Below are 20,066 nucleotides of genomic sequence, written 5' to 3'. Positions count from 1 at the left end.
GGGCAGTTTTTGCTTTTCTGGCGCAAGGCCATCAAGTGGCTAAGAGTAGGGGGACAGTAATCATCTTTGCCGATGTCTTCGCTCCGTCGTCAGACTAAACGCCTCACGCCACAGCCGCGTCACCTCTCCTGGCAGAAGCTCTGTCATAGTAGCGTAGACACACCTTTTACGACACAAAATGTATGCTGTCACGCTGTAAGGTCGCACGGTTTTCTATTTACACCCAACTGTGTACAACTTCCGATATATCCAGAATACCCAGCTGCCAATAAAATATTTGCCGAAATAAATGAAGAAACGGCAACTTGATGTGGAATATATTCATTATAAATCAAGTTCTTTACTCCACAGACACAAAAGGTTGATTTCTATGTTTACGCTTGGGCGGTTATGATGGGACACAACTTACATGCTGTCCGATTGGAATTTTCTTAGGTGTTAAAAAATATTACTCTATTTATTAGATGAGCTTGCATAGGCAAGTACATTTGGCCTACACATTTTATTACGCACTCATCCAATTTTATTGTATTTTCAGCAAATGAGTCCCCAAAGATTTATCTTGGAAATTTTAGCTCGGCAAGGGAGATACATTCCCCTGCAGCTTCCGTGAACACCCCATATATTCCGAACTTTTTATATGCCATACTGGCAAACCACACCATTGAAACACCCTGCAGTTCTAGGGCTTCCTTCCCAGTTGTCCTGCTCGGAAGGTTGGCTTTCGGCCTCGAACGTTGCCTCTATATTACTCTCCCCTAAAGGCGCCTTCTGTTCGCACCCTAGCACTGAAAGTTTTTTTTCAACAGGGGGAGGCGGAAAGGTTCCCGCTTTATGCATTTTCTGAGCGAACAAAATACGACCTCCAGTTCCCGGAAATGTCGCTGCATTTCCCCAAATAGTCAACTTCTTAAGGATTCAGTGCGTTCTACCTTCATCTAATTCTTTGTCATTTTACTCTCCGGAAGTTGGATATTTTCCCCCCTAAAAGCATCATACTACTACCGCAGGAGGCGCGGACACCATCCTCACGCTGTTCAAGCTCCTTCGGGGCCCCGCGACACCACACCGAAGGAGGCGAGTGTGAATGGAGCTCGTACCAGTGGTTCCAGGACCTGCTCTGTCCCTGGTGGCTTGGTGCTGCGAATGGCAATGCAGGCAGCCGTACGCCTTGCAGCCGTTCACCTCCTTGGAGCTCACGGGGAGGCCCTGTTGGCCAGCGTTCTCCATTTCCTTCGAGGTGCGCCCCCTTGTAATTTCGCTCTTGGAATAACGCACTCTGTTGAACTATGCTGGTATCGGTGGTGGCACTTAGAAAACATACTGGACTCCAATAAACATCACAACAAGCGCTCGCCTCCAGGCTGAACACTGCGAATGATACGGATAACTTTCTTGTGAGGATGAACCAGAATAAATACAACTTTATATGCAGTAATTTTAAAACAGTAATTCTAGCAGCAGTCACGACAACACTTATTCCTATTGAAGGTGCGAACTCCATGTTAAGGAATTACTGCCACGAAGGTTTTGAGTTATATTCTGGTGTGCTATTGGTATCTATTAGCCGAATAATCACGCAATACCGCAATGAATGGCCCATGACAGGGTAAATAATTATGCTGCGCAATATTATATTGGTTTTCACCGTTTCGGTATCAACGAAACTTTGAGTACGGTTTCCAGGGGACCCGACGACGAGTCCTCCCGTATTGAAATAAGTAGTTCGGCCATTTGCCAACGTGGCGTGGGTCGTAGCATTGAAACGGCGCATTTGGCTCTTTCTAAAGCTGGCTACCACTCGCAAGAATAGAACTCTTGGGGTAAACACACACCTACACATACAAGAAATAGGCGATATTTGAAAAGGAGGTCATCTATGAATCTTCATACTTTACGCTAATGTAAACGGCTGCCAAATATACGTTGAGGGAGCCCTGATGGTTCTTAACGCTTTTGTGAAAACCACTGCCACATATGCACCTTTATTGGCTCAAGTAGATCTCCTGCACACAGTGTTACCCAGCCGGAACAGTGTTCGCGACACCCCGGGTCGTGGGCGCAACTCGGCGTCATGAGCTTGGCTTGGTTTCTCAGGATACCACTTCGGCACTTATGGAGAAAGGAACTGCGCTCCCGGCTTTCAGCCGCACGACAAAAGTTTCTTTAAAAAGCGTTATTGAAAACGGTAATAGTTCAATTTATTATGGAGACTTCTCCACATAATATACATAGTTTAGCATTCAAATTTTGTTTCAGTATACTCTGAAGTATGCTGGAAGAATTATCCCGAAGCTAGCGTAGCAGCTGCATCAAAACTTAATTTCACGATTCGCCACGTCATGTGGAACTGGCGTCCTTTGTAGAGCAACCCTCAGCGGCAGGGAATAACAGGCAAAGCCATGGGCTGATTTATCGAACAACGGGCTAGTAATTCTTAAAACTTATTGGTCACGAGAAGGCGCACTTTTCGAAACACACGGCAAATTTCCTTGCTTCAGTATCGAACTGCCTGCAGGTCGAAAAAGCAGGGAACTTAACACCTCTTCACAGGGAAAACTCGTCGTGAATACAGGAACCCACACGGGGTAATCCTTGCGTTGTTTCAGCTGAACCGCAAATGTCCCCATACGGAGAGAGTTGCTCTCAACGCTTTGATGAAGGCGTGTTGTAAAGAAATACTTTCTCCAACTTACTATTTTTTCACGGTTTCTTGCTACAATTCGCTGCTGTTACCGCACCAACTATGAGGCACGAATTAACAGCAGCCATTGCGTTGCCGATTAAGACAACACCGCCATTCATGGGATCAGTTTCGGTTGCGGCCGCAGATATTATGGGAGCAGACGTGGGGTCTCGTAGCGTTTGTGCACACCGCGTTTTATAGGGAAAGCATTATTTCGCAAGTACAATAGGTATAAGAAGTTGCGCCTAACGTGGCCATTATATCGGTAAATTAAATAACTTATCGGTTAAGTTAACCCATGCAGTCGTTAGAGCAGAGCGAACTTCGATGATTGGTATTTTCGTAATAAATAAGTAAGAAGTCATAAAAACGCGCGCGTATGTGTACATGTTAGGTAGGCATAAGGTGATTGCCGTCACCCGCCTTACATCTATATTATGAACGACTAATTGGTCATGTTAACGCATGGAATTGTTGGAAGAGTGCAATTATAGGTGTTCCTTCGCAGCTCACCACAAAAAATGAAGCTAAAAGAGAAATAACTGCCTCGCTGTTGATTGCTTTGCAGCAAATGAGTTCGAAATATGATCAACTCCCCCTAACACCAGTTCCTCGGTCCCCCTCCCACACCTCACGCTCTTTTCGCTTCTGCTCGCGTGTCTAATGATAAATGCAGTGGAACATTAAATGATTCGATTCTCTTTTGCCGCTTTTTACAGCTCGCGCGTCACCTGTTGGACCCTCTTGTTTGTATTTTTGAAGCTGCTCGAGTCATTTTTTTAGTGTTCGGCTTAAGCTTTCTCCTATTCGATACCTGTTATAAGACATTGTTTCTTTTTTCGCCGCTGTAAAATACGATGTAACATCTATTCATAATTAACAGAGTTTTGATGGCTATATACTTACACCTTGACCCAAATGTGCCTGAGGTTTGCTTACGCTGATTAATGTGGACGTGGATAATCCCTGTTAGCATTTTTCGTAGTTTAAAAATTTGTTCCCTATACATACTAGGTGCTCAACAATTCCCTAAACATATTTTTTGGAGGGAGGCGCGTGGCAGGACGGTTGGTTGGGATGATTGACAGACATACAAAAACTGTCGCGTGGAGGTAACCCAAAAAGCACTCGCGCTTTAAAATGTTAATCTCGGATTAACATTTGCTCGCAGTGCGCTTCTGTATAGCGGTGAAGCCGGCCTTTCCGGAATCGCGGTATTGGCGGTGAGATGTTTGAGTGGCGCCCCCTGGCTCTGACGTCAGCTTAGGGACTCGCGCCGCTGTCGTCTGTCACTCTTGCGCCGCTGCTACACTCGCGCCGCAGTGGTCCGCTTGTGAGGGGCAGCAAGGCGTAAGCGAAAAAATCACCCGCTTTGATCTGTTAGGGCATTAAAAAGAGTTTTTCTTCCGGTGATTCAGTTATTTTTTCAGCTTCTGACAACTCTTAATAACTTCAAGCTGTATACCACACAAATAAGTTTGCAACGAACGAGGAGAGAGAGACCAACTTCAGAGCATCGGTCAGATAATCATGTGTAACTCGTCCTTTCTAGCTTATTTGCGAGGTTCAGGGCTCAGACCTCCTCGATAAGTACGTAAAATGCGTAGGCCCCCCTAAAGTATTTTCGAGATGCTCTTATGAAGACTCAACAGTGAATGCTACGCACCAAGCAGCGCGTCCTTACACGCGCATCGCAAAGCAGGAAACAAAGCGGTTGTCTTCTATTTCATTCGTTGTTGCGTTGTCGACTTGTATCAGGTGAATGTTTTTTTCTATGCCCAACGCATTAATTTTTCTGCACCGCCACACACGTCTTATTAGGAGGTTTGGGGATGTTTGAGAGGCGCACATAGTTCGTGCGGATATTTTCTTCAGGCTGTAAGGCATACACTACCTTCTTCAGAAATTGGCTATCGGTATGGCTGCGTACAAGAAGGTGCATATTCGCAGCGTACGTTTATTCACGTGCAAATGCAATGAGAAGGTTTGTGCTACGCCACCACGAAACGGCGCAGACGACGTTGTCCAGAGTACTCGAAGGCGACTTTTCCGCCCCGAATTTGTATCGTAACTAACGAACTGAATCTCAACCCAAAGAGTTATGTCATGATTACGGTGTTGAAGGCTTGATATACTCACTAAGAAACGCAAGAAATAGTGCAGGTGCCGGTTTTCAGAATTACGAAGAATCATGACCGATGAATATCTCCAAGCAGCTATTTATTGTTTTCCAACACCTTCAGGCGTAAAATCAGATCCTTGCCTACTCGGGATGATGTTCCACGAGCTGAAGAAAATTACTCTTACTCTCTGTCCTGGACTGAGGAACCCGCCCACTAACCAGCTCGATTTTACTGCTAAAGTTTTCTTCTCCTTCCGCTCCTCCTTTTGAGTGCAGTGTTAGTATAACGCACATCTGAATATTGGGAAGGCATGGCTGTCGGAAATGTACCGAAATGTCCCTCAAGGTCTGAAGAAACATATTACTGTATTTTACTATATTTTACCGTACACGTTACCCGTTTTGCTCAATGAGCATCCATACTGATTAGAAGCCTGCACCAGCATGCGCCTATACACACCGTACGTTATTTGTAACTCAACCTGCATTTTTTTACGCCTCATGATACATGTCGGCATACTTTCATTCCATAACAACGTAAAGTGATGTGATACTTTCGAGCGTTCGGCAAGGTTCCAAAAACTGTTTTACCTTACATACGATTACCAGGAATCGTAGTGCCTTCTGCCAAAGCCGAGAGCACCGATGGCCTGGAATTTGTTTTCGTCTTGCAATTTCTCTGTTGTCGGTTTTTAGACTCTGGATGTTCCCTTTGTTCGAAAGAGTTCTGAATACAGAAGCTGACGCTTAGCTCCGAATCTCCGCACAGGACCGGCTTTGCAGGAATGGGGCCACGCCGGCAATGTTTCTTCCGAAGCGGTGTCGAAAACTATACTGTAAATCACGCCTTCAGCTAGAGTGTGCGATTTTAAGTGTTTTATTATGATAAAAAGTTGCGCAAACACAAAACCTGGTGCGGACAAACATGAAAAGTGAACTGAGCGCAAAGAAACAGCAGGTAGAGCGAGCCCGAGTGAAGCAGACGACAAATGCGAGAATCCCTAAGCCGACGTCACGAAGACGCCTTTCGCAGCGCCGCCCGTGGTCACGCTCACCGCCAATAGCGCTTCTTTGGTATGCAAGGAGACCTCGTACTTTCAACAATGCTGCTTAATTTTTTACTAATGCATCTGCGTACAGCAGTGGAGTTCGCTTCAAAGTGTGTTGCTGTAAACCAGAGCGGCTATACAAGTTACGCACTGGTAGACATGCTCCTGAATTTTTGTACCTTTTGTTTTCTTCAAGGAGCCACCCCTCTCGCTGATACCAAAAGCCTGGAAGGTCTTCTTTCAGGACCGCGTATACTGAGCTGTCGCCTAGCTCAAACGTTAGTTCCACCTCATCAAAAAGGTGTGAGACCGTGCAGGTGGATTTGCGGGTGGCAAAAAGGCACACAATAGACTCGCAAGCCCAACAACCGCGAAGTTTACTTTGTGTTGCGATATTTTTTGCCATCCTTGGTATTGTTGGTTTTGTTCGCAACTAATAGGCATTTCGTCAGGAGGGAAGAAGAAGACCACCTCGAGTTTGGCGAGCTAGAATCTATGTCACATGCCGTCCGCATTACTGTTTACGACATATAGCTTCTGATCGCCTTTTCCGGCGCTCTGAAAGCCGCAACAGTAATACCGATTTAAACTTCAATTCCAACAGAAATTAGACGCCGGTAATCGCAGGACTTCTTGGTTACTTGAACCATTTCGGTGTTTAGAGGGCAGATTCCTTAAGAACCATGGAAGTGTTCTCAATGCTTTGTATCTCCCTGGAAAGGTTGCGTGGCTTTCTCCCTCTAACATTCCAACACAGCAGTGTTGAATAAAATGATTCGGTTCAGTCATTGTTGTACGGACAGCATAGTGCGGGCACTCATAATACAAGGCATTGGAACCTGCTTCCACACCACAAAATCCTGTGCCATTTGAAGTGGAAATGCGTACACTTCAGGATTGGCGGGTAGCTTTTGGCAGAGGAGTTTTTTCTGCCTGAGGGGCAACGGGGCCCCGTGGGAAGTTTGGAACGGCTGTTTTCAACTCCCAGAATACGAATCCAGGGGTTGGTTTCTGCGAGAGCGTGAGAAATATGGCCACCTCCTTCGCTGTGGATGGTTGGAGTATTTTAAGGGGGAGGGATGAGGTATTGGGAGCGTGAATGACAGACAGGGCAAGCGCATCACGGTGCTGGTAGTCTGAATGATTGCCTCAAAGAGCAATACTAAGTCAAACTGGTCCAAGATTCCCTCCCTAGCACTATAATATCAAAAGAACCCAAACATTCTCAGGACCCCGTTTCAGCTTCCGCCATGCACACCCACGGCCGGCCTATGAAACACTATAACGTTTCACACCACCGAATATTTAATCGAAGCCGATCGAATCGGCCAGTTTAGCCGCCTTAGATGTGTTTCCACTCGACATTTTCTGTTAAACCCTACCAGCCCATCTCGCTCCATTAAAATCCACGACTCCAATCTCCGCACACATCCGTACTCAACTCATTATACGCCCTCTTCCCAGAAACATGCACCCTGAGTAACATGTGGCTCGCAGAATCAAGCAGGCTAAAGACCTACCCGAAAAACAACTCATTTACGTCGATCCCCTCATTTAGACCCTTCGTTAAGCTTCTAGCGTGAGGCCTAGATTATCTTCAGATAACATTTACCCGGGCAATTATGCTCGGAAAATATGCAATTCAGACCCAGACAAAGCAAATCTCCGAGCATTTGGTGGAGGTTGGACGTCATTCTGCTATGATATCGTCGTTTTTAATATTAGTTTTGTTATTATTGCAATTACCTCATGCAGCAGCCTACTTTTCGAGGGGAAACTTTGGGCTTGGGCACTCTTTAATCCAGTGACATAAATTTATGTGGAAAAACGCTAAAATCACACAATTCATACATCTAATATGACGAAGGCATGTCGTAGTATTTACACAAGCACGGTTTGACCGTCAGTAATTTTTTAAACTATTCTCGCAGCACCTTGCGCCGCATAGACGCGGCTAACGTTTGGTACCAAGACCGTTCATCGTTATGATATTCTGGGAAATCATAGAGGGCGGATTACGTCATTTCGCGGCAGCGAAAGCAAAAAAAAATCCAACGTTACTCGCAGGCCACCCGTAAGGTAACAGTGCTCAAATGACTGCAGATTGAAACTCTCCTGCCTGCGCGCTGATCTCGTTCGGCGTCATTGTCGCCTGTAGCACATGGTCCCGGCTATTGAGGTGAAATCATAGATTCTGGCCACCTGAAAAAAGGTGAAAGCTTCGTACAACTTTTGTAGGACCGCCTGAACAGCATCCTAACAATCCTCGATGTCCACCCAGTGTCACGGCTACACCACTCCGAAGACGCCGAGCTTGGCTGGGGCACGTGCCGGTGGCTCCGAGGCCGGCTTGGTGCCTGCTTGGTGGGGCCTTCACAGTGGCTCAGTAATTTTGAAGCCCCGAAGTGGCCGGCTTCTCCGCATTTTGCTGAAGCTGGACGGGAAGCGCACGCGGCACCATTTCCATCTTTCGTCGAGGTACGCTCCACTGAACAACCTATATGCGATACTTGAAATGCGCCCACAGAGAAGCAAACAGGGGAGCGAAGTGGTGAATGTGGGCCAGCGTGTTTAGACCTACACTAAAACACTCCGAATAGTGGCGTCTCATTGAATTAAAGCATAAATCATGCTAAGACACTCTCCGATGCAAACAGAACCCCTCGTGGCAATAAAACATCAAGCAAAAGAGAACGGGGGAGCATTGCACAAGAGTTAACGGCAAGCGGAGCAAGGCCACAAATAATACAATTTTGATACCTATGTCAGCCATTACTCTCCTAAGCCGATTTCCTATTGGATCTTACTTTAAAAAAAATTAGGAGCACGCAAAACACATCCTTATGGTGTACTAAAAGCGAAACAATCAGTGTGAAACATAACGTGCCCTTTCGTCAACCCCCTTCCCTTGGCATACTTTTCTTCTCTCCGTTGCTACGAGTGACAGCCTGGGCCTATCTACTGTATAGCCCTACATATACACTACGACAATAAACGTACTTAGCTCATTGCATAGTTGCTGCTTGTGAAGTTCGTATTCGTTTGCCTGCACTCGTTTTTTTGGGAAACGTTAGTTTTTTTTCGTTTTTTCCTTGCATTGTCATAGTATGGTGCTTTCTTAATCAAAATGGACAATCAAATAGACAAGAGACGCCCCTTGAAAAATTTATGGTCATGTTGAGAAATATTTACCCTAATTTATTGTTTGCTCTGTTTGGCTAGCATGACGCTGGATATTTGACCTGCCGAGTTGACTGATGCATCCCAATTAAATTTGTGAGCAGTCTGCGCTTGTACATAACAATGCGGGTGGAGAGAAAGGCAAATCGGTGCCATCGTTTGGTGTAACCCGAAGCAAGCGATCAGGTCGAAGCATTTTAGGTTCTGAAAAGCCAATCCAAGCAACTAGGGGGACACTGGATGACGTCCAGAATAATTGATTGCCTTTATGGTGTACATTATAAAAAGCACAACATCCAACTGTGGCCAGGCATCAGAAAGAGCAATCTGCCAAATTGTGAACTTTTTAATTAATTGAATTTTTGAGATAGCCCGTTTTTCGTTATGCGCAGGCTTTTAGGTTAGTATGCATGACAAGTTTCTATACTGTTTCTTGTATGTACACCGGTCCGACCATCTATCCTTGCTGTTTATTGAATGCTTTTCAGAGCAGGCATTATTCGACCTGTTTTAACGCCAAATCCGCCAACTTGATTTCACCAAGAAGGGGTCGAAATCGTTGCTGGACGCCTCCTTCATGGCGTTTGGTGTTTAGCCTTGTGTAATTGTGCATCTGCATAAGATTTTTATAATTACTCCTTGTACTCCCAAACGGGCTAAACGGAACTCCCAACTGCTTTACCCGCTGTAGTTGGAAGAAAGCAGACTCTATTGTAGTTTATGCTTTTGTAGCGTGAGCTACACTGGCCGAGGTTGAGCAGTTTTGCGTGGTTCCTGGAGAGCCATGCTGCGCATGCGCGAGGACCAGGGACGTCACACGGCGCACAGAACGTTGCTCGTTGCGCGGCGTGTCTCACACACCCCACCCGCCCAGTGTCTTCGCCGACCTCCGTTCCGCACGTTGCGGCCCGGTCCACTTGATGATCATGCGAGGGGTGGCCGGGTGTGGAACCGATGGCTCGTGCGTCGCAGCAACACCAGCGTGCGCCTGCGGAACTAGCTTAGTTATGGGGCGATTGGTGACGCTGCACCGGAGCCGCTTTATAAATATACATGTCGCATAATGCGTATACCGTGTGTGTGTCCTTGAATCAGCAGTAAGCATGATAATTAGGCTAATCCTAGACAACCAAGAAAGCTAAGAATAACCAGCTGAACCTTAGCTCACGCTACGTATATCCTGGGATAGCCAAGCTAAGCCACTGCGAATTCCCCCCCCCCCCCCTATTACCGCTATACTATTCCCTCGATCTTTATACATCCCCTTTTGCATTTATCACGCTTAATGTTACTTGTGACATCCACCTGTCATCGAACCAACACGTTACATCTACAGCACATCCAAGGGAGGTTTCTAATTGACGACTCAATTTTCTTCACCCATTTTATTCTTGTATCATGGATGCGTACCTGGTATATATTCTAACTTGGAATCAGCAACCATTTGCAATTGTTATGGTGATGCAAGTTTTCTTACGGCACCTGCGTGCAATGCGCCTAACGAACCGCAGACTGCGTACATCGTTTTATAACTGAGAATGAACAATGGGGGCAAAGAAAAACTAAGGCAGGCCGGTGCAGGCACTCTACAGTGTCGGTATCACCGTTGGTGATTGAACATTCTCCTCGAAGTCTACGTCAACGTATTTTTTGAGAAACAGTGTGGGATGGCTGACGTTGTGTGGAGTGAGAACGTTTTAAACTCTAAACACCGACGGGGAGAGAATCAGAAGGTCGGAGTTCCAAATTTTGCTGCAGATCTTTAGAATATTTACAGTACCAGTGGTTTTTTCTCGTTGCGAATTCTTTAGCATCGGTGGGAGCCATGAAAGCAATAGTATAAAACAAACCTCTAAACTACAGCCCAGCTTCGCCCTTAGAGTAAGGAGAATGATGAAACGGATGCAAGGAGAATGAAGAAAAAAAAAACTGGCCGTTTATGTGGAGTCATTTGTAGAAGGCGTTGTAGAACGGACTGTGCAGTAATTGCATTGGGTCAGAACAGAGAACCGGAGCAATACGGGCTCATCGGGCCGAGTTTCAAGCTCTCGAGGGAGAGGTCGACATGGTCACGCATTGAAAGATACCCATATCTGAAATTAATTTTACACGTTTTTTTTTCTCTCGCAGGAGCCTACTCACGATGGGGGACCACAGTGAGTTCGGCCCGTATGTCCCCATGTGCCGTACTCCTCGAAGCATTCCTGTGGAACCTCCAGGACTGCCACTGAGCACCTCAACCGTTGCGTGAATTGGCGGGCATTCTGTGCCTACAGTGTGCGAGACCGGCACGTTTCTAGGCGCCGCGGATGTGGTTATTTACGAAGATTGCATTATACAAAAAACAATATTATTTACCCGAAATTTGTGCTGAGGTGCTTTTTTATTCTGAAACTGAGCCATTTAATGTGCATATAATTATTTACATCTAGATACGGCATTAGAATCCTACCCAACACACAGTCGACCTCACCCTGCTGATGTGACGGGTGTTGCATCACCCTATTCTTGGAGCACAACCATGCGAGTCATCAAAACTGAATTGTTGGCACGCCATCTTAAAAGCGTGGTTAAATCGACGCATTGCAGCAATCAACATCGGTCATCAAGCGTGCGTTCCCATGAAACAGCTTAGAAACAAATGGGCAGATATATTTTGCAGTTCATAAGGCATCAGTTACGCCTATGAATGGCTAGCATGATCATGCATTGCGTTCACATTTGACTCGGTGTGCCCCGTGCGGCGCAGGGTGTGCCGCTAATGTTGCACGCTATATTAACGACAGATCTGCCGCCCCCCAATGCTTTTCTGCTGCGTTACGTAAATTTCAAATGGTCCCAATTGAAAATCAAATGGTCCCAGTTGACAAGATATGCATCAGCTGCGGAACAAAAAAAAATATACCTGGTCAAGAAAAAGAAGCACGCATGTCCCACCCGCCAAACGTTGCGATGTTTCGTCATGTTTTAACAGCGGAGCAGGGTTACAAACCGTAAGTTTTCTATTTCAGGAAAAAATGCTGAGAAAAGGCGTAGCGCTCGTGAGCGCGTGCCTCGTGGTGACCGCCGAGCTTCCTCGGTGCGCGTAGTGGCTCTAGCAAAAAATTACGACCATCTTCCCGCGAAGGAACCCTGATGTGATGCGACGCATCGGGGGGTTCAATTGGCGTTTCCATTGGGTTGATTCTCTTGCGCTCACGCTGGTATTGGATTGTGTCAGCCCACTCGCTGACGGGACCGTCGCTTCCATCACGTCTTCATCAGAAGAATCAAGCTAAGCAGGAAGTCGTCAAGCAAGTCACGCGGAGTCGAACTAGAGCGAGCGCTGACTGAACCGCCGCAGCGCGCTACCCGCTTTATATTCACAGCGCCTGAAGGAGAGGAGACAGCGGAGGAGAGTCGCGCATGCGTGCACTTGCGCAACGGGAGCGGAGCGAAGCGAGCGAAGCGCGCGCACGCAGCTGTTGTTTATGATAATGAGACGGAGTGAGAGTGTTGCGCACAGCTGTCGGAGCGAAGAGCGGATGAGAGTCCCGCATGCGCAGGTGGCGCGCGGACGCCGCCGACGCCGACGCAGGAGGGACATGCCTCAGAGCAAGAGATGCGTCGCATCTAAAAAAACTCCAGCGCCGTCGTCAAGCGCTACGCGTGTGTAAAGAAAAACCTCCAGCGCTAATGCTAAAGGTGAAAAGACACCCTGCTAGGGACAGCTGAGCGCGGCAGGCGCATTCTCTACAACCCATTATGCACAATTGGAGACGTGGCTACGAGTGTGTTATTCCTTCCCGAGACGACTTGCAGATCCCGCCTCCGATGTCTCAAATCGATGACGAAGAGCTGGTGGAAGTATACAACACTGAGAATTACTTGGCATCTACCACTCGCCACGAAGAAGACCACGGCCTCTTCGATGCTTATGACAACGATTACTATCACCGCAACTATGCAAATAAACAATTATACTTAATTTTAACTATGTGTCCGGCAATACTCACCTCCATCAGCTTTGCCATGCAAGTCTTGGCGTGAGTGCAAGCGTTCCTAAAGTTTTCATCTGCTTTCGGATAGTCTGTCATCTGCTGTGCCAGCTTTTCAAAGCAGTCTTGCGATTCTTTCTTTACAGTTGTTGGTTTGTTGGTGTTTTACTTTTTTAGATGCGAAGCATCTCATGCTCGGGGCAGTGTTCTTCCCTCCCTCGTTGTCGTTGTCCGCCGTCCGCACTCTACTGTGCATGCGCGTCTCTTCAGTCCCGTCAGCGTTTGGGCTGACGTCAGCGCAGTCCACTAAAAAAGAAATAGTTAGGCGGCGTCCGGTTTCGATGCCACGACTCTCTGGCCGCAACGGGAGGTACGTGGCGCTCTTGCCACTACGCTACAAACCGAGACGGGAGCATGTGCTACGAACGCACCTTATGTGCTTCACTCATTCAACTTACGTCAAGAAGCTACTGATACAACGAAGGCACGCGAAGCTGAACGTCAACGGAAACGACGAACTGAAAACTAATGGGAACTTCAGTCGACCCCATGGCTGCTTCGCATACTACTCAGGGTTTCCTTACGGGAAGATGGTATAATTTTTTTCTTTACTAATCGCTGCCCATGTCATTACTCCGCGCCCCCTCTAACCCCGTGCCTCTCGGGCTTTTGGGGTGGCCCAGTGATAAGGTTCCCGGGTGCGATTGCCGGGACCTCCTTATCCAAATTTTGTTCTTGAGGGTTCAGGGTTTTCTGGTGCGATGGACGCACAAAGCTCAGCCTAAACAGCGCTGTTGTTACAAATGCAAATGAAAAATGGTAACTGAGGGCCTAGTGAATGGGCTGGGGCCTTTGACTTCAAAACATGTGTTAGAGATATGTAGTGACGGCAACATGAGTAATCTGAGCATGCTTGCTAGTTACAGCAGTCCGAGTAGGAAACTTTAATGAACCGGAGAGGTCAGCCAGACCAGCCCCCCGACTTGCTACGCCAGATGGAGCTAAGTTGACACGAAAATTCGCTTACACACTCAAATAAATACAAGAACAAACACACATGACATGCACAAACACATTAATTTACAACGTTCTGTAGAGTCCAGTGTCTTTAGAAATGTTAACACTGCTAGCTTTTGCTGCGTGTTTGTGAAGTTGACCACGGACCGAGAAGATCCCGCGAGGCCGGTAGAAAAGTTCGCCCCCGCTAAACGTCCTCCTTGCTTGATGATGTGAAAGCGGATATGTGCCCAGCCATAGCGACCTCGAGAAGAAAAAAAAAGATAGAAGAGGTAACGGCTGACGATATTCATGAAAGAACGTGAGACGACCGGAAATTGGACACTCATGCTTTGGCGATCCCTACTCCATAACCAGTGTTTAGGTGTACCCGTAATTGTCTTCCTTTTTATGTATGAGTGTATGTATTTATTGTGCAATAGAAAACAAGGAAGGTCCACCAAAAGGCGTAAATTGTCTCGCATAGGGGCAGACACCGGAACACCTGCTGGTGTGGGGGAGGTAGGATAGGGAGGAAAGAGTACATAGGAATAGGGGATAGGGTAGAGGGCTAAATAAATCATATATGATACATGGGCAAGATTAACAAGGGAAATATATATATAATGTATAGGGGAAGCGAAAAAAATGAAACACTACACATGTAAATAAACATCAAGGTACAGGACTCAAAGGTGTAGCAAAAAGGACACCTGCACGCATACACACGCACACACACAGAGGAAAGCTACACCAGCAGCAGCACTGCACTGCAACCTGGGCAGTTACGTCATGTTGTAGCGTAGGGCACTCTGCTGCCCCGAGGCACCCAGGTATGCTCCCAGGGAGTCGAGCACTTGTTCCGCTTCCTGGCACTGCCTGGGGCCAAAGCAGTTCCTCGAGCGACCGCATCCCTCGTAGCACGGCCAGAAGTTCCGCTTGCCCTGCCGAAAACATGGGGCACTCGTACAATACATGAGGCAGGGTCCCTCTGCACGGGCGCTCAGCAGTGATTGAAGGCGGGGCTGGCCACCCGCCCCAGTCGTTGTTTCCGCTCCGCCGTCCACGCGTCCCCCAGGCGGAGGCGCAGGACGGCCGAGCGCAGTCAACGAGGCAGGCGTGATGTCCGCACAGGCGGCAGGCCCCCTCCGACACGCAGCCGCGGGACTGGATGCCTGGTGCTGAGCAGGCGGGTGTCGTCCGCTGCCGCCTGGGCCTCCATGACTGAGGTAGGCAGCGTGTGTGCCCCGGCCGCCAGCTCGTCCGCCCGCTCGTTGCCGTCCAGCCCGATGTGGGCGGGGACCCATTAGGCACAGCCGAGTGCCCGGGGCCGGCAGCTGCGCCGCTTTCTCCCGGATGCCCCATACCAACAGGGAGTGCGAGTCACCATCCCGGAGACGCGCCAGAGCCACCCGGGAGTCGCACAGGTCGGCACAGCGTTCGGGCAAGGGCTCCATCTTCAGCAGCAGGTCCAGGCCAAGTCCGACACCCACCAGCTCAGCTGTGGCCGAAGACGAGGCATAGGGCAGCCGCGCCTACCGGGTGGCCTCTCCGAGCACGGTGGCCGCTGCGGCCGACCCCTGCTGCTGCCGCACCGAGCCGTCCATGTAAACAAGGGCGTGGCTGTCTAGGTCGCCCCAGACGACGCTCCGGGCCGCCCTCATGTCCACAGTGGGAATGTCCAGCCTCACCTGGGATGTCCAGCCTCACTTCAGCTTCCAGAGCAGGAGCCGGGCCACCAGGTTGCGTATCCACGGGGGCCACGACCTCTTCGTAGAGCGCAAGCATACGTCCCATGCGCGAGCGGTGGTGGCCCCTCAGTCGCTGCAGCAGCGGGCCGCCCCACTCGGCGTGCCGCAGCCGGTCAATTTGGCCAAGCGCCCGCTGGTCAGCCGTCATCTCGAGGGTCCACGCCCCCGCCTCGGCCAGCGTCTTCTCGCACGGCGAGCTCTGGGGCAGGTCGAGGTAAGTGCGGACCCCCTTGCGGTGATCCTTTTCCAGCTGCCGCCAGGTTGGTTTTCGCAGGCTCACCAGCGGCAGCGCATACATGAGGAGACCCACAGCGGAGGCACTGTACAGCCGGAGAGCCTTGAGCAACCACTGTCCCGAGCTACCATCTTGTACATTGCCGTGGTGGCCAGCTGCGCCCTGGCTCGGGCTCCTTGGCTGCCGGCCGGAAGTTCAGCGCACACTTCCGGCAGGCAGCCAAGGTAGCGCCCCAGGTAGCGCACACTGGTCCTCCACTGGAGCTCCTCGCCATCGATGGTCAGGCGCCGGGACTATCCACTGGCGGCGGCGTCTGGATGCACCAGCATGACGTCTGTCTTTGTCGCCGACAGCTGTAGGCCGACGCCCGCCAGCTTGGCCTGGACTGCATCCATCACCGCCTGCAGTTGCCGTACAATGGCTCGGCCCTGGCCCTTGGGCCCCAGCACCCACAGGGCGATGTCGTCGGCGTACACCGAAATGTACACTCGGTGGCCCCCTCCTCTGGGCAGGCAGCCTGGTAGGGCTGTCATCACTAGGTGGAAGAGGAAAGGGCTAATGACGGAGCCATGTGGGGTGCCCACGTCCACCAGCCGGGGGGCCGACAGGGCATCCCCCACCTGCACCTGCGCCGTGCGTCCCGTCAGGAACGCCTCGACGAAGCCCCGCAGCTTGACCGCAATGCCAGCATCTTCCATGAGATGGCATAACGCTGGAGGTTGTCGAAGGCACCCTTCACGTCCAGGAGCATCAGGGCCGCCACCTGCTTGAAGGCCCTGGCGTGTTCAAGGGCCGCCACGACGTCGGCGATGGAGTCGGTGGCTTCTCGGTGCCTCCGAAAGCCCGTTAGCTGCTCGGGGATGGCCTCTTCGGCAGCTGCGATGGCCTCCATCCTCCACAGTGCCAGCTGTTCGAGCAGCTTGCAGCCGCAGAATATGAGGGCCACGGGCCGGTACGCCGTGACTGACACAAGGCCCTTGCCTGGCTTTGGGATGGGCCGCAAGATGGCTAGCAGCCACTAAGGTTGCAGCCGGCCCGTGTCCCATATGACGTCGTAGGCGGCCGGGAGTCGCCCGAACCCCACCTCATCCAGATTGCGCATCATCTGGTAGGTGAGGCCATCCGGTCCTGGCGCCGACTTACGCTTGCAGCTGCGGAGGGCACTGCGGAGTTCCGCCTCCATGATGGGGGCGTTGTTGAGGGGGTGATGCACCTCCCCCGTCACAGGAACAGCAGCAGCGGGCCGTGGTTCCGCCTGGTGTGCTGGCAGGAAGTGTGCAGCGAAGAGGTCGGCCAACTCTGCAAAGCTGGCCTGCTTGCGGATGGCCATGGCAGCCAGGGGGTTGCGGTTTCTCTGGGGCTTCAGTACGGCGTTGAAGATGCCCCAGAGGCGGCCGCAGCGTGGGTCGGCCTCCTGACTGGCACATACCTCGGCCCAGCGTTGCCGGCTCAGGCGGTTGGCATGACGGCGACAAGCCGCGTTCACTCGCCGGTGCGCCGGCCAGTCCACCCGCTCCCCCGAGCGCTGGGCCTTCCTCTCCGCACGGTTTCGCACCACCCGCAGTTGCAGCGGCTTCAGGTCCGGCGTGGTGACCCCCTAGGCTACTGTGCAGCTCTGCGTGGCTTGCCTGGCGCAGCAAACCACGCCCCGGAACAGGTCGGCTTCTTCTCCCAGGTCCTGCTCGGCAAGGCAGCGCCGGAACCGGTCCCAGTGGGTGACGTGGTGCAGTGCGGTTCGCTTGGCTGTCCTGTCGGGTGGTGCGATGTGCAGCGGTTAGTTGTCGGAGCCCCACGTGCTGGGCTCCCTCCTCAAGGTGGCCTCAACCCCGGCTGACACTAGGGTGAGATCAATGGCGGTGGCTGCGCAATTGCCACGCTGGAAGGTGCTCTCACCAGTGTTCAGCGCAGACTGGGTTAGGTGCAGCATGGCGTCTCACAGATGCTTCCCGCGAGCGTCCATCCGGCCATCACCCCCCCAGCAGTGTGGTGTGCGTTGAAGTCTACACAGAGGAGATGGCGGGCTGCGCACAGGGACACCAGCCGATCTAGGAGGCATGCGTCCCAGGGCAGTCCAGGGCGCACGTACACACTGCACACTGTAATGTATGCACCACCCGCACTGAGCCGCAACGACACTGCCGCGCACTCCTGCACCACTGTCGTCACCGCACTGGTATCCAGCTCTGCGTGCTGCACGTTGTTCCGCATAAACAGTGAGGCACGCGAGGTTCCTGGGGGGTGGTACGGGTCGCCACACACCACCGCCGAGCACAGGGCACTGTCACACGCCGTGGGGCTGTGATAGCCGGTGTAGCCCGGCAGGCGAATCCCCCTGAGCCGTTCCTTCCCACTCGCACGTAGCTCTCCTGTAGAGCCACGACATGGGGATCGTGCTGCAGCAGGAACGCACTCAGCTCCGCACAACACGGTAGCAGCGAGTTGACGTTCCACTGCAGCACTGTAGGCACCAGGGGCTCTGTGCGGCGGCTCTTAGCCATGGAGGGGCTCGGGGTTTGGCTGTCCCCGCGAGGCCGGCTATTTGGGCAAGCTCTTCCGGCCTCGCTTCGACCGCCCAGGGGCTGCCTAGCTGCTGGGCTGTCGCTGGGCTGTCTGCTGTTGCTGCTGCGCCCGAGGCATCACTGCTGCTGCCTGGCTGCTGGCGCATCGTAGCGGGTGCGAGAGGGGACGGCTCGGGCTGCGTAGCCGTTCACAGGGTTGCACGGACGCCCATGCGAGAGGCAGGCGCCGGGGCTCGTACCAGTTCCGCACACACACGGCGCTCCTCCTGCCAGTGCGGGCAGGAGTGGTCGAGCACGACGTGGGGGCCCCTGCAGTTGGTGCAATAAGGCTTCGCAGCCTTGCACGCTGCATTCAGGTGGGAACCCCCGCATCGCCAGCACCCCCTCTCGCGATTGCAGCTCGCTGTGGCGTGGTCCCGCCTGCCACACCTGCCGCAATGAAGTGGTCGCGGTCGGCACACTCTCACCGGCCGTCGGAGCTTGTGCAGCGCACCCTTCGCAGGGGGGATGGACGCCGAAAAGCGCAGGTACACTGCAGTCCTCCTGCGAACAGCTGACTGCTCCGGCACGGGCGTTCGAGGCTGGAGGCGACTGTCTCGGCCGTAATCGCTATGTCGTCGACCACGATGACGCCCGTGGTGCTCCACGACGGCTCTCGGGGGCTCACGTCGATGCCACAGATGGTGGTGATGGCCAGGAGTACCTCCATATCCTCCTCGGTGCCCGCGTCCGCCGCCACGACGTTATCGTGCGCGTTCACACCCACGTCCAACACGCCAGGCAGCGCCGTGAGCTGCCCGGCGATTGCGTCGCGCGCAAGCTTCGCGAACTTTGCCCTCGGATCCTTCGGGCGAAAAAGGACTGTCCCGAGGGCTGTGGGGCGTGGTGGAAGCTTCATTCCCTCGTTGCAAAGGCTTCGTGCCGCTCTCTTACGTTTAGAAAGCTACACTACCTCCTGCCAGCCATGCGGTTTGGTTACGGCTTCCGCCGCTGGCCGCCAGGGCAGGAGGCAGCGCTGTGCTCGCGTCCTCGCGTGCGCAGCTCTTAAGGTTCGCAGCGCCGCCTGTCATGTCCTCTGGCTTTCTGTGTGTGGCGTCACTTCCACGTCCTTTCTGCACACGGACGACGCGAAAAACCTTAACAGCTTCACGGGAGAAAGGGGAGGGAAGTTTACTTGCAACATTTAATATGAGTTTCAGGGCCAATCCTCCATGTGCTTTGGTCAACCAGGACCAACCAAACAACATTGCTCACTCGTCCATCGCGTGGCGTTGCAGCCCGTGCATTTTGAGGCTCGTGAGCCGAACAGAATCCCTGCGAAAGCTCATTGCTGCCCTTGACACGTTCTGGAAAGCCTTGGCATGAGAAGTGAGAGCAGCACCTCTGCGTGGCTGTAAATTATGGTACGACAGAACAGGATGCTCGACCCTCCGCGAACCAGTAGCCACGTCAAGGTAAGGCACACATAGAAGTATTTAAGAAAATCAATATATAGGATGGTCTAATGGTGCAGAAGAAGAATGCGGTGTGGAATTAGACAGTTAGGAAGCA

The sequence above is a fragment of the Haemaphysalis longicornis genome, unplaced genomic scaffold (assembly GCF_048455015.1).
Source record: "Haemaphysalis longicornis isolate Haplotype H1 unplaced genomic scaffold, Haemaphysalis longicornis Haplotype H1 scaffold_1, whole genome shotgun sequence".
Classification (NCBI taxonomy): domain Eukaryota; kingdom Metazoa; phylum Arthropoda; class Arachnida; order Ixodida; family Ixodidae; genus Haemaphysalis; species Haemaphysalis longicornis.
This window is presented reverse-complemented; position numbering follows the sequence as displayed.